Raw genomic sequence first — 17,226 nt, forward strand, 5'->3', positions numbered from 1 at the left:
CCCATAGCTCAGAATGCAACCCCACTTGTAAAGGGCTAAATTTGCTGCATGTCTGCTTCCAAAGATTTAGGGTCAGAGTGACAATGCTATAAAATAAGGGTCAAAGCACAAAAAGACCAGGGCCACAGAACAAAGAGCTTTTCGTGTCCTGAAAGAAGTTGCCTTTTGTAAGCCTGCCTTCTGGCCCCGACAGTAAATTTGTCTTTTTCTTGACATCATCCCTACATGACTTCTATAAAATGCCAGACGACTGTACGACTTATGAAAGGTGAGACTGAACTGTTAAAAGAAATCAGCTCAACTGTTAAGGGAATCCACTAGTTAACAGAAGAGAATACCTCCTAGTAATTGCAATAACTTTTCCAATCCTTAGCTTTATTTCTACAGCTTCATTATTTAATAAGTCACTTCAGCAGAAGTTTAAAGTGTCCTTAACACCTTTGAGGTGCAGATTCCTAGTCATATTATCTACTTAGATTATTGTTTATTCAATGGTAGCTGAGGAAATATGGAGGAGCAGCAACTCAGAAGGTTGTTTTAATCTTCCCCCCACCCCTCTGAAATACTGATAGAAGAGATGCCATCTAAGACAGCACATACTCCCTTTCAAAAACGTTTATGGGTTGGTTCCCTACTTCCCCATCAGTGAGACCCACTACTCACAGAACTGAGTTAATGCAAAATAAAATGGTGCTTTAAGGCTGACACAGATTACTAGGCAGTGAAGTTCATTTTTCCAGCTACAAAGTGAACTTCACTTAGGATATGCTTTTTCAAAACAACAATAGTTTTGCCAAATGAAAGGAACTTCATCCACTGGGGGAAAAAAAAAAAAAAAAAAGAAAAAGATAAGGATGCTGGATACCTCTTATGGCTTTATATTAAGCTAGATTTTCAATATTTCACTAACAAGCTTAAAGTAAAACCATGCTGAATTAACTAGAAGTTAATATATTAAGAAAAAGATTTATAATCCAATACCTAAAAAGCACACCAGTAGTAAAAAAAAAAAAATAAAATCCAAATTGTACTCTTAGCCTTATCAAACTGTCTAATAAATATCCACAAACCAACAAGACGACATTAATCTCTGAACAATTAGCATCTGACACTTTTAAAAAAATAAGTCCAGTTGACAGTATGTTCTTTGAACAAATACCAGTATTGCAAGAGGTCTCTCTCCATCATAACCCAATCCTACATGAAAGGATCAGAATTATCACTAAGTTTTGCATTATCTTTTTTAGCAGGTCTAAAGCATGACATTTTGAAAATCAGATCTTCCTTACTTCAAGTAATTATTTTCCCCTTCGAAACAGATGGCTTCTGTCCTCAAAGTTACTATATTTATTTTTTTTTCAGCCCTACTAACTTACTTAAAAGCTGGAACTGGAGATTCAGATATGTGGAATTAGGTTAAAAAAAAAAAAACAACAACTAAATAACTTACCTTTTGACTGTGGAGATCTACAATGGTTTTTGAGTTTCAGTGCCAGCAAAACAGAAGCTTTATGTTTTCAAAAGGAAGCAGATTTCTTTGCTTTTACTCTGTATTAAGCTATAATGTGCCTGTTTCCTATTTTAAACATTAAATGTAGCATTTAAGGGCATTATTTGTTTTTTTATTCCTAAAAAATTAATACAATCAAAAATATATTAGAAAAGCCTAGTGTAACATATGAGAGGCCTACTCCAATCATCCTACACTTTCTGAAGGAAATGATTACTCCTCATCTCTCAAGAAGCACTGGTGCTAGTATACTGATTTTCCTTGCGGTGAATAGCAGCCCACAAGTTAAGGAACTGATGCAAACTGGCAGATTCTCCCTTCTAATTCTGAGTCATATGCGTCATCTTTTTATCAAAAGCTGGGAAGAAAGAGAGTCTCTCTTCCAGCCTGCCACATAAAACCACCTGCTTAAAGATAGAACAGACCAATATTGCAATATTGGTCTGCACGTTGCTGATACTTACACATTTGTTCTTGCTTTGTTCAAATAAACAAAATTCTGAAGACAGCCTTAATGTTAACAACAGAACTTATCTCTTTGATTTAGGGCCAAAAACATCAAGCTGGTAAAAATGAAAAAAAAAGGAGACAAGAGTCATGTTGGCATGAAAATGCTTATTCTTAAATTGGTAGTGTTTTACCTCCAAAAGACTAAGGATTCAGTTTCTTAGAAGCTTACATGTATGCTCGGTTTAAGCACTTGAGTATTCAGGTAAATTTGGTATAAGTATTCACATTCTCAAAATCAAAGAGTTCATGTGTGTGATTAAGACCTCTTTAGCACTGTACATGATTATCAACTAATTCCTCAACATCCACTCCCCCCCGCGCCCCCCCCCCCCAACCCAAAAACCTCCCCTAAACCCCAGAGAATCTTAACTTCAGTGAGCTAAACTCCACATGTTCCTTTTTTTTTTTTTTGGTGCATTTTGCAAATTAAGAAGTGAGAAAACTATTTTCTTCTTTCACAGATTCATCAAGGTCAGTCACTGTTGGACTATATACTGTGTGATGACACAATCTCTCTTCCAAAGGCTCCAGCACTGATTATAGTTGGGCACATCATTTGCCAGCAGATTACATATTTTCAAATTGCACTGGAGTTGCTGATCAGACCTGCAGAAAACAGGTGTAAATGTTTACTGTAACAATGCATTGCAGTATTTCTTTTGGTTTGTGGCACTGCCAGAGTGATTTTAAGTATTCTTTATTAAAAAAACAACTTGAGAGCAGTTAAAGCAAGAATAAGTTTTAGACATTTATAGTAAGTTGTGCAAAAGAATGCAAACATAACACTACTTGAAAAACTGGTACAGTGTTGGAACAATCATGCCATTTTAATCTGAGATTAGCTTTTTATATATAAGTACATATAAAATATATAATAATATATATGTATATAAAACTAGATAGAGATAGGTATAAAACCACACACACACACTTATAAAACGCCCTTGTGTTGAAATTTGTACTGTGGCACAAGCATTTACATGGCTGGACGCATACATTTCAATATAATAAGAGAATTTGCATTGCTAAAATAAGAATTCTTGAGTGCTTTTCAAGAACCATGACATCACCATTTGCATTACAGGTTATTATTTACAGGCATTTAGGATGTTCTGTAAATCTATAATGAACATTGCAACTGTGAAAACTGCAATTTATTATGTAATGCACTGTTATATAAATTGTTTAAATTGTGCACAATATACACAGATGGTCTCTCCTCAGTTAAATATTAAATACAGCACCTGGTTGCTCATCTTACTTCAGCTACATTTTTTTTACATTCAATATATTATGTTTTCCTTAATAAAATTATGGACACAAAGTACCTGTTTGATGTCTTATCCTGTTTGTGGTGTGGCTTGCTTTTCATTTTTGTAAAATGAAATTGATTGTTTATACTGTCTTGTTAATTTGCATGTTTTTACAGTATTTTAAAGAAATTTGTAAGAATATATTTTACTCACCATATATTCCATTTTCCTTGATACTTAACAAATATCTTTCAAAGGGTTCAGTGTAACATGAGAGCAAATTAAAAGCAAACAAACACAAACCACCACTGAATAAGTTCTGCATTTTTGACAGTGGCAAGAGTGACTGAGGTAAGACACTGGAAGATGTTTCTTAACTTGTAATTCAGCAAAGCATAAGAACTGACTTAACTTCCTCCTCATTCAGTAGAGCACTCAAGGATATGAAAAGCAAGTTAAATAAATGATTTAGGAGGGTAATCACAAAGACCAGCTTTTGCCTGGGGGGGACCCTGACAAAGTCCCTGTAGGCTCCTGCTTTTTCAACACAGGGCCACAGGCACCCGTAACTGTTCTGGGGTAAGCTGCTGCTTTGAATTGCCCTCTAGTGTTAGCCTTCATGAATTCCTACCTCAATGACAAATTCTGTTCAGGTTTTTACATAATGGAAAGTGGGTCAGCAACATAAGTTATATTATTCTAAAAATAAACAAAAAAATTTGAACAGCATTTTGAATATTCATTTTCAGGTCAGAAGACTGAGGTTGACAAATTAAGTATCACCCAATAAAACTGCAAGAAAAAAATCTGCATAACTAAATAGTAACACCCCCCCCCCCCCCCCCAAAAAAAGGACAATAAATTTAAGAGATAACATATGAACATTCTTGTATTTTACATTTCTGTTAGTTTCTTATGCAGCCTCACAAAAATACCAATTTCTGAAACAAACGTTCAGCATTCACTGCCAAATTCACTGTAATTACAGTGACATAGCTGGGATCAAAACCTTAATGAAAATTGAAGAGTTGCTGGTGTAAAAACAGAACACAGTCTAGCAGTACTAATACCCTGGAAGGAATTATTCTCTCGCTGCTAATTCAAGAGTCTCCTAGTTACACTCTAAACCTGGATGCAAAACAGGCACCATGCAAATGAAGATCCAGATTTTAAACCTGGTAATTCCAGAAAGAAAAGTGCACGCATTTTTCTGCGAGTTTATTTCAAACCATATTTTATCTCCTCTTGAATTGCTCAGAGAGGTCATGAATTCAGGACTTAAAGAAGTATGGAGAACATATTAGTAACACTGCCTATCATACAGGCTCTGGATTTCAACATACATAGAACTAAAGATAAGCATATGACCCTTGTTTAAAAAAAATACTCTGGTCATACAGAACCACAATCCCTAACTAATACTCACTCTGCCTGAGAACTGAAACATATTGTTAGAGTTAGGTGATAAAACAGATGAAGAAAAATACACATTTGACTGCTGCTTGTATAACTCCTGTGCTTGGCATTAAAAGCACCATTCTCCCTTCTCCTGCGAACCTAGAAAAAATCTTTTAGTTTTGGGGAGCACAGGGACAGGGTAACAAGTACATAACCATTCTTTTGATAAGGAGGTTTTTTTCCTGTGCAAGATACTGACATAAGTGTGACAGTATCAACAGAGAACTCTGTTCTGCAATAGACTTTTGAATATATATTTTGATTTAGAGATAGACTTTCTCATAAGAGCCATTACAACATTTCACAACAGATGGAGCATCCTCCTTTTCTAATTCTTAATCTTGACTAAAATATGGACTAGCTTATAACACAAGGAAGCAAAGTGTTTGCAGAATTACTAAAGTGATAACACACTTAAGACCACAGTATCTACCCATTTTACCAAGTGAAAAATTTGCTCCAAAAGAATACAGAAATTCTAAAGCACATGTTTGATTTATCAGATCCACAGGATCCACTGGAAGTCCTATCTAAATCTAAAAGACTTATATTATGCTATATCTCTTCTGAAGTAGAAAATTATCAATTAAAGTTGAGAAGATCATCATCATGTTCAGAATTACAATACTTTCAAAATGTTAATGTTAACTTTCATACGAATAGATAAATCCATTTCCTTCTGTGAGAGGGGAAATTTAAAAAAAAAAAAATAAAATCACTCTTCATCTCAACTAAGAAGTGAATGGATAAAATAATGAAAATCTTTGGCCTGAAGGCTTAAAATAATCCCAACAAAACCCACAAAACAAAAACCCCCATAGGACTCTCACAGGAAGTAAAAAGCAAGCTCTTAAAATTTAATGGGTTAATGGAAAGGTGTAAATATTTTAGAGGTATTTGCACATTACTAAGATTTTAAAGTACTGCACAAATTTAAAAAAATAGGTATTGCTGATTTCTTGCTTTGAGATTATCTTAGTAGTATTTTTTGGTAAAAAGCACGAATTTTCTCAAAATACTGCTGTAAAAATTTAGAATACTGTAACAGAAGAAACCTGCTCTCTGAAAAAAAAAAAAAATCCTGCCTCCAACAAACTTAGAAAAATTTACTGTGAATATCCATGTATTTAAAAGAAATTCAAAAATAACAAAGCTAGAAACAGTGGTTTATTTAAACACACTACTCCCTTTGCAATTGCATCTTCATACATGCCCTTTTTTATGTTAGTGTGCGAACAGCAGTGTAAAACAAGGTGGGTTAGAGCCATCAATACAGTAGTTGAACATTTAAAAACTCTGATTACATTTCTCATTCCCCCACCCACAGCTTAAATGTATGGGTTTACATACATTTCTACTTAGTTTTTTATTTAAATAAATAAAATTAAAAATAATAAAAAGGGGCAATACCTTACTTTGATATATTTGTGCCTGAGTGAGAAGATTAAGCATTTAAATATCCCAATTAGCATGTTTTAACTATTTTTCCTAAAGAATTTGTATGTCATTTGTTTTTCTTTTCCTATTGCCTTGCAAGAACATTTTATCAACAGACAAGGAAAAATGAAGTGTAAGTACACCAGTCTTAAATCCTTCCTATATGCATGTTTCATTAAATGCCTAATCTAATAATGAAAGTTAATGTCTATTTAAATCTAGTACTATAAAAAACTCTATTTTAAAATAATGTTAGGGCTGGATCTAGTTTAAACTAACAAAATCCAGAAAATTCAGTTGTTTCAGATTTCAAAACTTAAAACAGCCATGCCTAAGATATCATAGGGTTTCAAACAATGGCTGATTTTACATGTGTTGTAATAACTAGGCAAGGGTTGCATTTATAGCTAATATCTCTTTCAGGAAAATTATTTAAGTTGCCTTTGAAAAGCAAGAGAAGTCCTTAAAGAAAGCATAGATAAGTGGACAAAGTAATCTGCAACAGTTCTTTCAGATGAGCAATAAGCATGCATTGTCAGCTTTCAAATTATGATTCAGTCAACAAGGTCTGTAGAGCCTCAAGTGTACACCTATAGTACGAACAGTAAAAGTGGCCATGCAAAGTTACACATGAGAAGCATTTCAGCAAAAAAGTCTGTACATTTTTATCTTTTCAGCTTCATTACAATTAGATATTGCAAAACAGTTTACGAAGTCAAGCATACAATTTGCAATAGCCACACCAACAATTTTTAAGGGGCCAGCACTGCAGCCCTTATTTCAGGCTCAACTTCCAACAAAATAAATGACAGTTTTACTAAGTAAGAACTACAATAGCAGAGGCTAAGAAGAAGAAAATAAAACAAACACACCCCACATCTCTCTTGAAAGTTTCACCTACTCTTTGGCCCATGAAACAGCCATGCTAACTACCAAATACAAAACAGTTCTAGGAAAAAAAAAAAAAAAGGCCAAATTTCAGCATAAAAAAATCTTCTAGAGCCAATCAACACTTTGAAAGTGGATTCTAATGATAACTGACAACTGCAGCACTCTTGAAAGATATTTGAGCTTGTAAATGAGTAAGACTCAATTACTGCATTACTGCAAAACTCTTCTCTTTGGACTTTATAAAAATTATTTAGACTTGTCCCAAAGTTCAAAATATTTTAACATTTTTTATACATTAAAGGAAATAAAGTTTGCATCTAATGAGAACATGATTCTACAAAACCTTATTCATGGTAGTGAGTCATTAGGACTACTTGTGTATTTAAAAGTTTGCAAGATTAGGCCCTATATTTAAAATCCCTTTGATTTACAGTTGTGAACCAGAAACTATATTTTTTTGCTGAATAAGAACCTATGAGAAATGCTCTGAACTTGTGTCAGACCAAGGAACACTCCATCAAACTTTCACCTTTTAAATATGTCTCAAGGGAGCCTTAGATACCTTTGCCTTGCAATATAATCCTGATTTTCATTAACAAGAATGTAATTGCTTTTGTACAGAAAAAAAAAGAAAAAATGAACAAACTCAAAGAAGTGTTCTGTGAAATCCTTATATTCCTAAGAGAACTAGAAGAAAAGAGGAGGGAAAAAAAAAACTACCCAACTCAGAAATGCAGTACATGCAGAGCAGAGTTTCTGGACAGACTGTGAAATATTTATTTATTTGGGAGCATATTAGGCATGCTACCCAGACACTGTTACATCATTAACAAAAATACTTTCACTGTGATTTTTAATCACAGAATGAAAGATAAGATTAAAAATTAAAGAATTACTTACTCACCAATCACACACTGCAAAGCTTATATAAAGTTATGTTTCACTTCCTATACTTTCTGTATTCAAAGTTTTGCTTCTCAACTGATAATTTTCTATAGGAGGTCTTAACTACCCTAAAATCATAGTATTATATGAAAAATATATGTATGAACACATCTGCCTTAAATACTTCTATAACAGGAGGTGTACTACTGGTAAAAGCTAACAATTCTTCTATTACCCTCGCCATGAGTTACAACAATGAGGAAATATGTAATTTACACCTCACTGGATTTTCTTGGTATAAATTAGCAGTTATTGAGATAATCTAAAATTTCATTTTTTAAAACTTCTCTTATTTTATGGTACAATTACTTCCTACAAAAAAAATGTGCTCTTGAAGACAGACAGATTTGATTAAGGATAAAAACTGGATTCCAGCTGAAAGCTGGAATTGCTAAAGTCACGACATGTTCATAAAATTTGTTGTACTATAATATATTTTGCTGAAGATAAAGTCTTACAGTTTTTACTACTCCATTTAGTATTTAAACAAATTTACTCAATCCAAGAGCAGTTACTATTTTAATTTCAATTGTTTATGTAAATCGTTAGTTAAGATTATTCATATACAAGTAGATAGGTTATGATTACTCTGAATGGATTTCTCAGTTTCAGCCAAATTCGTACTTTTAGTGCAAAGCTGGACTTGCAATATGAGTGTAGCACAGTCCATAGTAATTATTATCTAGTAAAGCAGTGAACACTTAAGAATACCTATTTACCGACAAATAGATAAAATAAATAAAATTTCTGACTATTCTCATACAGGTAGAGGGCTCAGAAGACCATTTTTCCTGTTTTCTGCTTCTTTGCTTGTCAGGTAGCTAGTTTATTAATGCCTTTAAAAACAAATTTTGCACACTACATTGAAATGCACTCAGCTAGCTCTCTATTCTATTCTTTAACATACCCTCCCAACAAAAAAATAAAGTGTTTTAAAAATAAACACTATTATCATCCATACTTTGTTTTTGGATTAGCAACATTTCAGTTGGAGTAATTCCCAAGACCAGAATATGAGCACAATACTATATGGAGAATTTATATAACTCCAATGATCAAGGCTGTTGCAAACTCAGCTTTTTATACATATTTTTGGCCACTTATTTCCTTCTGAGCACAGCTTGTGTGAATACTTTTACTTAGTCTTTTGTAATTTTAGAGAAGAAGTGTAAAGAAGAATTATTTTAACAAATAAAAAAATCTTGAACAAACCCAGCAGAACTGGCCTATTTTGAATAATCTGAGCATACGGTATTATATGTATACGGTAGTATAAATTTTTTAAAATAAAGAACATATGTAATAAGAGAAATGTTAATACAATATATACCATGCTCATGCTCCATCAACCTTCCAGAGAGTTTTTCAATCACAGGAGTAAGCTGTTCTCCAAAATCAGCTCTCTATTGAAAGGTCGAAACCTGCAATAAAAATGTCATGTATTATAACATATTTCCAACATCCACAGTTTCATGGTTGATCCCCAAACATAGATGTAGGTCATCGGCTTGACCCTCGCATTGTCTATGTTACAGGAAATCCTAATTTTAAAAATACTTTTTTTTTTTTTAACCAAACTGACTTGATTAGGAACACCTGTGATATGCCTCTTTATTATCAGAAGACTCCTGAAACAAATCAGATTAGCATGTTTCTGCTTTCATTCTTCCCGCAGCATTTTAAGATGAAAGTAAGAGGAAGAAAAAAAAAGGGGGGGGGGGGGGGGGGTATGGGGGTGCTGTTCTCCCTCCCCCCCCCGCCCCAGTCTCTCCCTCCACCCTCAAACAAGCGAACAGGTAAGTATAAACTACTTAACAGATGTGTGATTACTACTGTCATATTTACTAAAATATGCTACTGAGTGTTAAGTATTTAACTTCTAGTGTTTTTCTTTAAGGAGCTTTAATTTTTTTTTTTTTTTGCTCTTCAAGGCAGTACCATTATTGCCTTTATTAAAATGTAACCTAAAAATATTAGCTACTTTAAAACATATAATGGAAATATTACAGTCATATAATACACTCTGAGAGATTAAATAAAATCTTAAAACTTTAAAAAAAAGCCATGAGAGTAATTAGCCATGATAGGTAAGAACAAAGTATAACTTCATGGTGGTAGTAACTATAGTCAAATATCTACTGGAGGAAACAATGCATTCACACAGCCAAATTCTTAAATTTATTTTGACTTTATTTTGACTTTTCCACTGTAGATACCATGACAAGACACATCCTATGCCTAATAAATGAGTGGCAGATGCCTAGATCAGGTCACCTGTTTACAAATATTTCCATAAGTTTGTTCTGTATACTTTAAGTGTATTCCAGAAAATACTAAAAGCCCCCTCACAGATATGGAACTATAAGCAGCACCCTGCTTTAGCAAGAAAAAGGAATTTGTCTTTATTTTCATGTATTCCACACATCATCTATTTCACCTTTCTAAAACCAGTTTCTGTTCTTAAACCAGAAACACAAAAGTTCTTCTGAAAATCCCCCCCCCCCCCACTTATATTGAGATTTAACATACTTAAAGATAATACTGAAACTGGACTTACACTAAACCATTTAAAATGAAAATACAAGCTTAAGCCTTATTCGATGTGTAATTATCTTTTTCTCAGACAAATTCTTCAAGTGAATTTTAGTTCATGATAAATAAACTAATTAGTTGCAACTAGATTCAATGTTGAAAAGTTTATTAATAATCTATTTACTGTGGATACACTCATTGCAGCGTCTGAAAACAAACTAAATAGTCACGGGGTGGGGGGGTCCTATTTCTAACAGTGATTTCCTTTAGGCATTAATAACGGTCACTGAAATGTCTCAGTTTTGAGCAATATAAGAATATTGTGTTCAGTTTTAGAAGACATTGTGGGAAACTTAACAAAATAAAAGCTAAATGCACATAATTTACATTTTCTACTGTATGTGGTAATAAATGTGTGTGTGTGTGAGGTCATCCTTATACACTAGCAACTGTTCATTACCGAGATATGGAAAAGTGTTAAGAGTTATATAAAAGTTATAAAACTCAGCATTCTCTGTAAAGAGAACCTAATTTTTAAAATGATACACTAAAATATTATCAGATGCAAATATTAAAGTAAAAAATTGCCAAACTTTAAGTGTTAGCTGCACAAGAGATCAAGTTCTGCTACCCTCCTCTAATATTCATGCAATCCTGCTTGAGTTCACACACAACATACGAAGCTAAGATCAAAACTATTTCTCAACTGTGGTACTATCAGCTGCCTAGTGAATAGATAGAGCCCAAAGTTTCTTTATTAGAATTGGCACTGTTTTAAAAACTTACACGGAAGGGTTAAAAAAAATAATCAGTACAGACATTGCCTTACACCCTATTAAACATGGGCAGAAATTTTTATACCTAGCTCTCATTCTAACCATTCCTGAAATTGTCCAGTATCCAAAATTAAGGTATTTTTCAATAAAGAGATTTCTTTTGAAACCTAACTTATCAAGCTTGTTATGTATTAACACATCAGTTACCTAAAAATTCTATGTAACTCCTGCCAATAACGCACAAAACAAAAATAAAATTGCACAGCAACATTTTCACTAAGTAAAAAAAAGTTACTGGAAATCTGTGGCTGCACATCTCCACTCTGTCTGATATCCCCTTTGTATTTGTGGGGCATACATTTTTTTTTTTTCTATCTTTAAAATACATTACTAGTTCTACTTAAAATAGATGGCTGTGAGAAGAGTCACAAAGGACTATATACAAAAGTAATTTGGGCAGCCTGTTCAAACAAAGTTTTTCAAGTATTACTGATAATAGAAAAGATCATAATTTTTGAGATTGGGTTCCAGTATTAGGTGTTAAGTGTTTAGAACTTGTAATTATATATATATATATATATGTGTAAAGAAAAAAGAAAAAAAATCTGTGGAGAACACTTATTGGTGTACATAAAGTTATTTTTAGTTTTAAAAATTTTATCATAAAAATATTTTTCTGTTTATGCACAAAAGCCTACAATTTCATTCCCCATTTCTTTCACAGACAGTCAAAACTAGTCCAAGATGCGCTCTACCTTTGACAGTGTGCAATTAATGTAAATTACTGGAATGACTTGCAATGGGCCTTTGGGTGTGGGTGGATGACTGTATCTACAAACAGAATACCTGCAGCATATTTGTAGAATATAGTGATAAGCTTCTCAGTTCTCCCTTATATATTCAGTAGTGAATTGCTTCCCAATGCAAATAACAAAACCCAGTAAGGTCCTATAAAAGAAATGCTAACTGTTATGTGGGTACTTTTTATGTAAAGAAAGGTCATGTGCTTGTATATATGTAAAAGTTACAGAAAAGCATTGATACACCTGTTAAGATGGCTTTTGACATTCAAGATGGATGAGATGTGCACCTTCCCTACAGTGTTCACAGGCAGGGTGTACAGAGACAGGTAGTGTGTGTTGTAGTTCCAGTTGTACCTCACTACAGAATTAAGGAAATAAAGACTACAATTTAGCAGCAAAATTTCTTCCATGACATTACATTTTGGATGGAATAGTAAGAAGTTCAGAATTTCAGAAGCTAAGCAAAAAAAAACCAACCAACCAACCAAACAGAAAAAGAACCCCATGATACCTTGTTATCGTATATATAGTCTGCCTTTAAAATGTTACTACAATAAGCCTCCTATGTAATACTACTCTAACACATGAAAAAATCACTCAGGTATACAGTCACACTTCCAAATTACTGTTATTTCTGAAAATTAAAAACCTCAGAGTTACTCCAAGCTTCAGTAGATATGTATCTCTAAAATGAAAGGGAACCTTTGGGAAACTTTCAGAACAACTTAGTGGGCTTAAAAAAAAAAAAAATGCAACTGAAGCTTATTTGGATGCTTTTCGTAAGAATCAAGATAAAGGATAAAGGATTAGACTCAAAAGAAACAAATTTAAAAAAAAATTTAAAAAACCCCACGCACACTATGCCACATGGTATACCTAAGCAATATTCTATTAAGCATAGAACTTTAACTTTCACTTATCCATATAATATAAATATATGTTTAGATCTTTAAGTTCATTTGATATTTCCTCTGAATGTAACTTTTCCAGGGCCAAGTAATCCCAGTTAATGTTTGACATTTTAACTAAGGTGAAAAATGCAAGCAGTTCTACAAGGGTCTATTTAAGCTACATGATTTCTCCCCCAAAATAAGGAGTACATCAAATATAAGAAAGGAAAAGCTACTTAACATACGCTATATATTGATATTAGACTGCTCACTGCTTTCATTTTAGCCACACCCACCTTTATGTAATTGTAAAATATGGGAATGGTGCAGCTGAGAAATAAAAAAGCTGAAAAGAACAGTTGTTTTATGTAGTCAAATATATGCCAAGTGCAGATTTTAATTAAAATAAAAAATAGGTATTAATTGCATACTGTTGAACATGACTGTCGAACAGTGGGGAAAAAAATGCATACGCACCTGTACGATACTGAATTATAGAATTTTTTTTTTCTAAATTAGCTATGAGTCAGGACAGTTATTTCCTTGAAAGTGAAAGTCAGTGTCTGTGAGTGCATTTCCACTGTTGAATAGTGTAAATCTCTTCAAATCCTGATATTTCGAAGTATACACAACTACAATGAAACAGCTTTGTGCACATTCCCATACTGACTGTTAAAAACGTTTCTGAAAACACTCTGAAAGTAATGATGCGAATCTAAAGAAATAAGTGCTAAATTTCAATAGGATCTTACTAGTATCGCAATTTCAGAGGTTAAACTGCATTTTCTAGCTATCGGGGCATAAAGGTATAAATTGGAGAGACAAACGAAGCAGCTATTCCCAGGAAAAAAGGACTGAAAAAGTGTAATTTGTGTACTGGATTAAAGGAACCGAGGGAAACTAAGGATTCGAGTCAGAAAAACCTCCTTGAACTATTGTATTTCTGCGTTACACAGAAAATACCTTGAATCACAATCCAGTTGCCATGCTGGAAACGCTAAGTTTTGCATTTCACTTTAAGACTACACGCTCTCAGCCATGTACACAGAAATCTTTTGTACAGCACTTCTGCACCCCAACTCTTCTCTACGTCCCTCCTACGTTCGTCGGTTAACTCGTTATTTTCGGTGGCGAGGGTGCTTAAGCGCAAGGCGGCCGGTTCTGGCTTTGAACGCCGCGGAGGGATGTGCGGAGGGGGGGGGGTGGGGGGGTAGGGGAGCGGGGAAAGGCTGTGACCCGGTCCAACCTCCCAGCCCCAGCACCGCGTCCTCGCAGGCAACCAGGGGGGGCAGCAGCCGGTCCAGTCTCTGCTGAACGGGCGCCTTAACGGGGGCCCGATGCTGCATTCGCTGCGCATCCTGCGCGCCCGCCAGCTCGACGGCAGCCCCGAGCGCCCGCCGATCACACGGCATCGGGGAAAATATCCATACGCCTTCCTGCCCCCGGAAAAAAAAAAAAAAAAAAAAAAAAAACAAACCAAAAACACCACAAAAAAAAAACCCAACCGAAAAAACCCAAACCCCCCCAAAACCCAAACGGTCGGGCGGCCGAAAGTGCAGAGGGAAGTAGGAAGAGGAATAAAAAGTAACGCTAGAAATTGTAGCTGGGAAGGAGCCCGCTGGCCTGCCAGCGCCTGAGCTTACCGCGCTGCTATGGAGCTCCCTACCCCGCTGCTCCGTGTTATCCCTGCCTGCGCTCCCACCCAGGAGCTGCCGCAACAAAAAGATGTCTTGTGTGTGTGTGCGCAACTCCGAAACGCGAGCGCCCACGCCACAACCAGCCCCGAAAGGGTTAAACGGCGTCGTGGAGGAAAAGGCACCGTGTCACATATTATGTGTGTGCGGCGGGGGAATCGCTCAGCAGATAGACTGCGAGAGCGATTTCGGCGCCTATCACAATAAGCACGATCGCGCTTGTACAGCTACGAGAGACCGAGAGCTGCTGGCCACCGAGAAATGACATAGAAACAGCCACCAAAAAATAGCTAAGCCAATGACAAATAGCGACCCGGGTGACAGAGACAGAGAATTTTGTAGGCGGAGAAGAGGAGGTGAATGGCCAGCTCTGATCACAGTATTAGGCTGGGCTATCTATGGGGAGGGTATTTACTCGTTTTTGGGGTGTGTGGGACGGGAGGAAAAACACCTACAAATAGCTGGCACGATTCAAATGGCCTCGGATTATATTTCCCCCCTCTAGTTCAGGAAGGAAACTCGCGTTTTAACGCTGGGGGGGGGCGGGGGGGGGGAAATAACCCTGTGCAATACGCGATGAACAGCACTTTGGTCCTTCGTTAATACCCAAAGGGACAGAGATGATAAATGTGATAGCATGTGGCAGCATAACCGTCACCCAGGTTTCTGCTAAAGGCGGCTCCTATATCGTGACACGGGAAATTAAGCGCTTAAGTGGGAGGTGGAGAAAGCGCTTGAACGGAGAAGTTAATCTGCTAACATGGAAAGGAAACAAACGGAAGAAAAAAAAGCGAAGATTGTCCTCTTATTTTGGGGGGGTGGGGGGGGGGGGGTGGGGAAGAGAACGAGCGAAGGGGCATTAATCCGGGTTACGAAAACACGGGGAGAGAGGAAGGAGGAGGCGGGGGGGGGGGGGGGGAAGAGAAAGGGAGATGTGCATGTAAGTGGGGAAGTCATCCTGGCTGCTGCTGCTGCAGCGCCGGGAAGCAGGAACCGCCGTGTCCCGAGCGCTGCCCCGAAATTTCCACGGCAGAGAGGCGGGGGAGAAGGCGGGAGGGAGGGATCCGCGGGGGGGGGTGGGGGTGGTAAGGCGCGGGGGGGGAATCAGAGGAAAGCCTGTCATGTCATATCACCGGAGAGCGGGGCGCACACCGGGGCCGCGGCGCGACCCTCCGCTCCGGCTGTCCCGCGCCTCCCGCCCGCCCCGAGCGCCCCCCGCCCGCCTCCGCGCCGCTCTCCCCGGGGCGGGCCGCCGGGGGTGGAAGCGGGGCTCCCGGGATCCCCGCCCGGGCGAGATGCTGCCCGCCGCCGCCCCGGGGAAGCGGGGTTACCTGCCGGAGGAGGCAGCCGCTCCCGCCCGCTGAGGCTGAGGGAAGCGAGTGACAGATCCGCCCAGGAGCCAGCGGCGAGACCTGCCGCCGCCTCCGGGAGCCTCCCGCCCGCTGCCCGCCGGGTTCCTCAGGCGACTTTTCCCAGCGGCGGGCGGCGGCGAGGCACAGGTTGCCCCCGTTTTCCGAAGACGGGCTTCCCCCGCCCGCCCAGCTCCCTCTGCCCCAGCCGCGCCCGGTCCCCTCCGGCTCTTACCGCCTATGCCGGTGGCGGCACCCGCTCCGAAGCACGGCGGTGGAAGCGGCGGCGAAGGGGAGAGGAGGGGGGACGGCGGGGGAGGGAGGCGACTTTCGGCGGCAGCCGACGCGGCGGCGGGCGGCCCCGGGAGCCGCGGCTCCCCCGCGGCAGCGATGCGATCGGGCATCACTCGAAAATGGCGCCGAAAGAGCAGGGCTCTTCATTCAAATTCGTTAGAGCCAGCCCCGCTGCCCTGGGGCATGCCGGGAAGGGAGGGGGGGCGCGCGCGGGGGGAGCGCCGCTCGGGCTGAAGCAGCGCTACGGACACGGCGCTCGCTGTCAATGCCGCCCCTCCCCCCCCGCCCCCCCCTCCGCTCGCGGCCAGCGCGCGCTCCACGCCCTCCCCGCTAGCGCGCGCTCCCGCGCCAGCAACCCAACCGCCACTAATGGGGAGGGGGGGAGGAGGAGGAGGAGGAGGGGGGGGAGAGAGAGAGAGAGAGGGAGAGAGAAATGTCACCCGGAGTCCCGGTCCGTGGGGGAGAGGTGGCGCGTTAGAGATGTGTGTGGGGAGAGAGAGAGAGAGGGGGAGCGAGACCTCCGCCGGCCCCGCGGACTTGTCAAGGTAAAGGCGCGGGGGGGGGCGGGGGGGCAGCGCGTTTGGGGAAGGTAGGGGAAGGAAGCTGGCGGGGGGAGGGGGATGTGCGCCGGAGGACCTGAGGAAAATATGAAGAGCGCCTCCCCCCCCCCCCCCCCCCCCCCGAGGACCCCCGCGGCTCCCGCAGCGCTCAGGTTGCAGCTCCCCCCGCCCCAAGCCGCGCACCCCGCCGCGGCCGGAGGGTTTGAAGCGCTCGGCGCTTGCCCACAGCGCGCGGAGGCTGCCCGCGGGCCCGATCCCGCCCTGGCAGCCGCCGCTCCCCCTCCCCCTCCCGCCGCCTCACGCGCTCCGCCGCACCGGCTCGGC

General features: G+C 39.2%; 2 long non-coding RNA genes across 10 annotated transcripts in view; one reads left to right on the forward strand and one right to left on the reverse strand.

The window, feature by feature from the left end:
• The window catches only part of LOC141919686 (uncharacterized), a 78,790-nt gene that overhangs the window by 11,194 nt on the left and 50,370 nt on the right, over window positions 1-17,226 (reverse strand). For all 5 annotated transcript variants that reach the window (XR_012622066.1, XR_012622068.1, XR_012622067.1 and 2 more), the window contains one exon: window positions 9,335-9,425. This is a non-coding gene — a long non-coding RNA (uncharacterized LOC141919686). The remainder of the gene's footprint in view (window positions 1-9,334; window positions 9,426-17,226) is intronic.
• LOC141919687 (uncharacterized) overlaps window positions 16,765-17,226 on the forward strand; it is a 37,308-nt gene continuing 36,846 nt past the window's right edge. For all 5 annotated transcript variants that reach the window (XR_012622075.1, XR_012622071.1, XR_012622074.1 and 2 more), the window contains exon 1: window positions 16,765-16,887. This is a non-coding gene — a long non-coding RNA (uncharacterized LOC141919687). The remainder of the gene's footprint in view (window positions 16,888-17,226) is intronic.

This window comes from Strix aluco, chromosome 2, assembly GCF_031877795.1.
Source record: "Strix aluco isolate bStrAlu1 chromosome 2, bStrAlu1.hap1, whole genome shotgun sequence".
Lineage (NCBI taxonomy): Eukaryota > Metazoa > Chordata > Aves > Strigiformes > Strigidae > Strix > Strix aluco.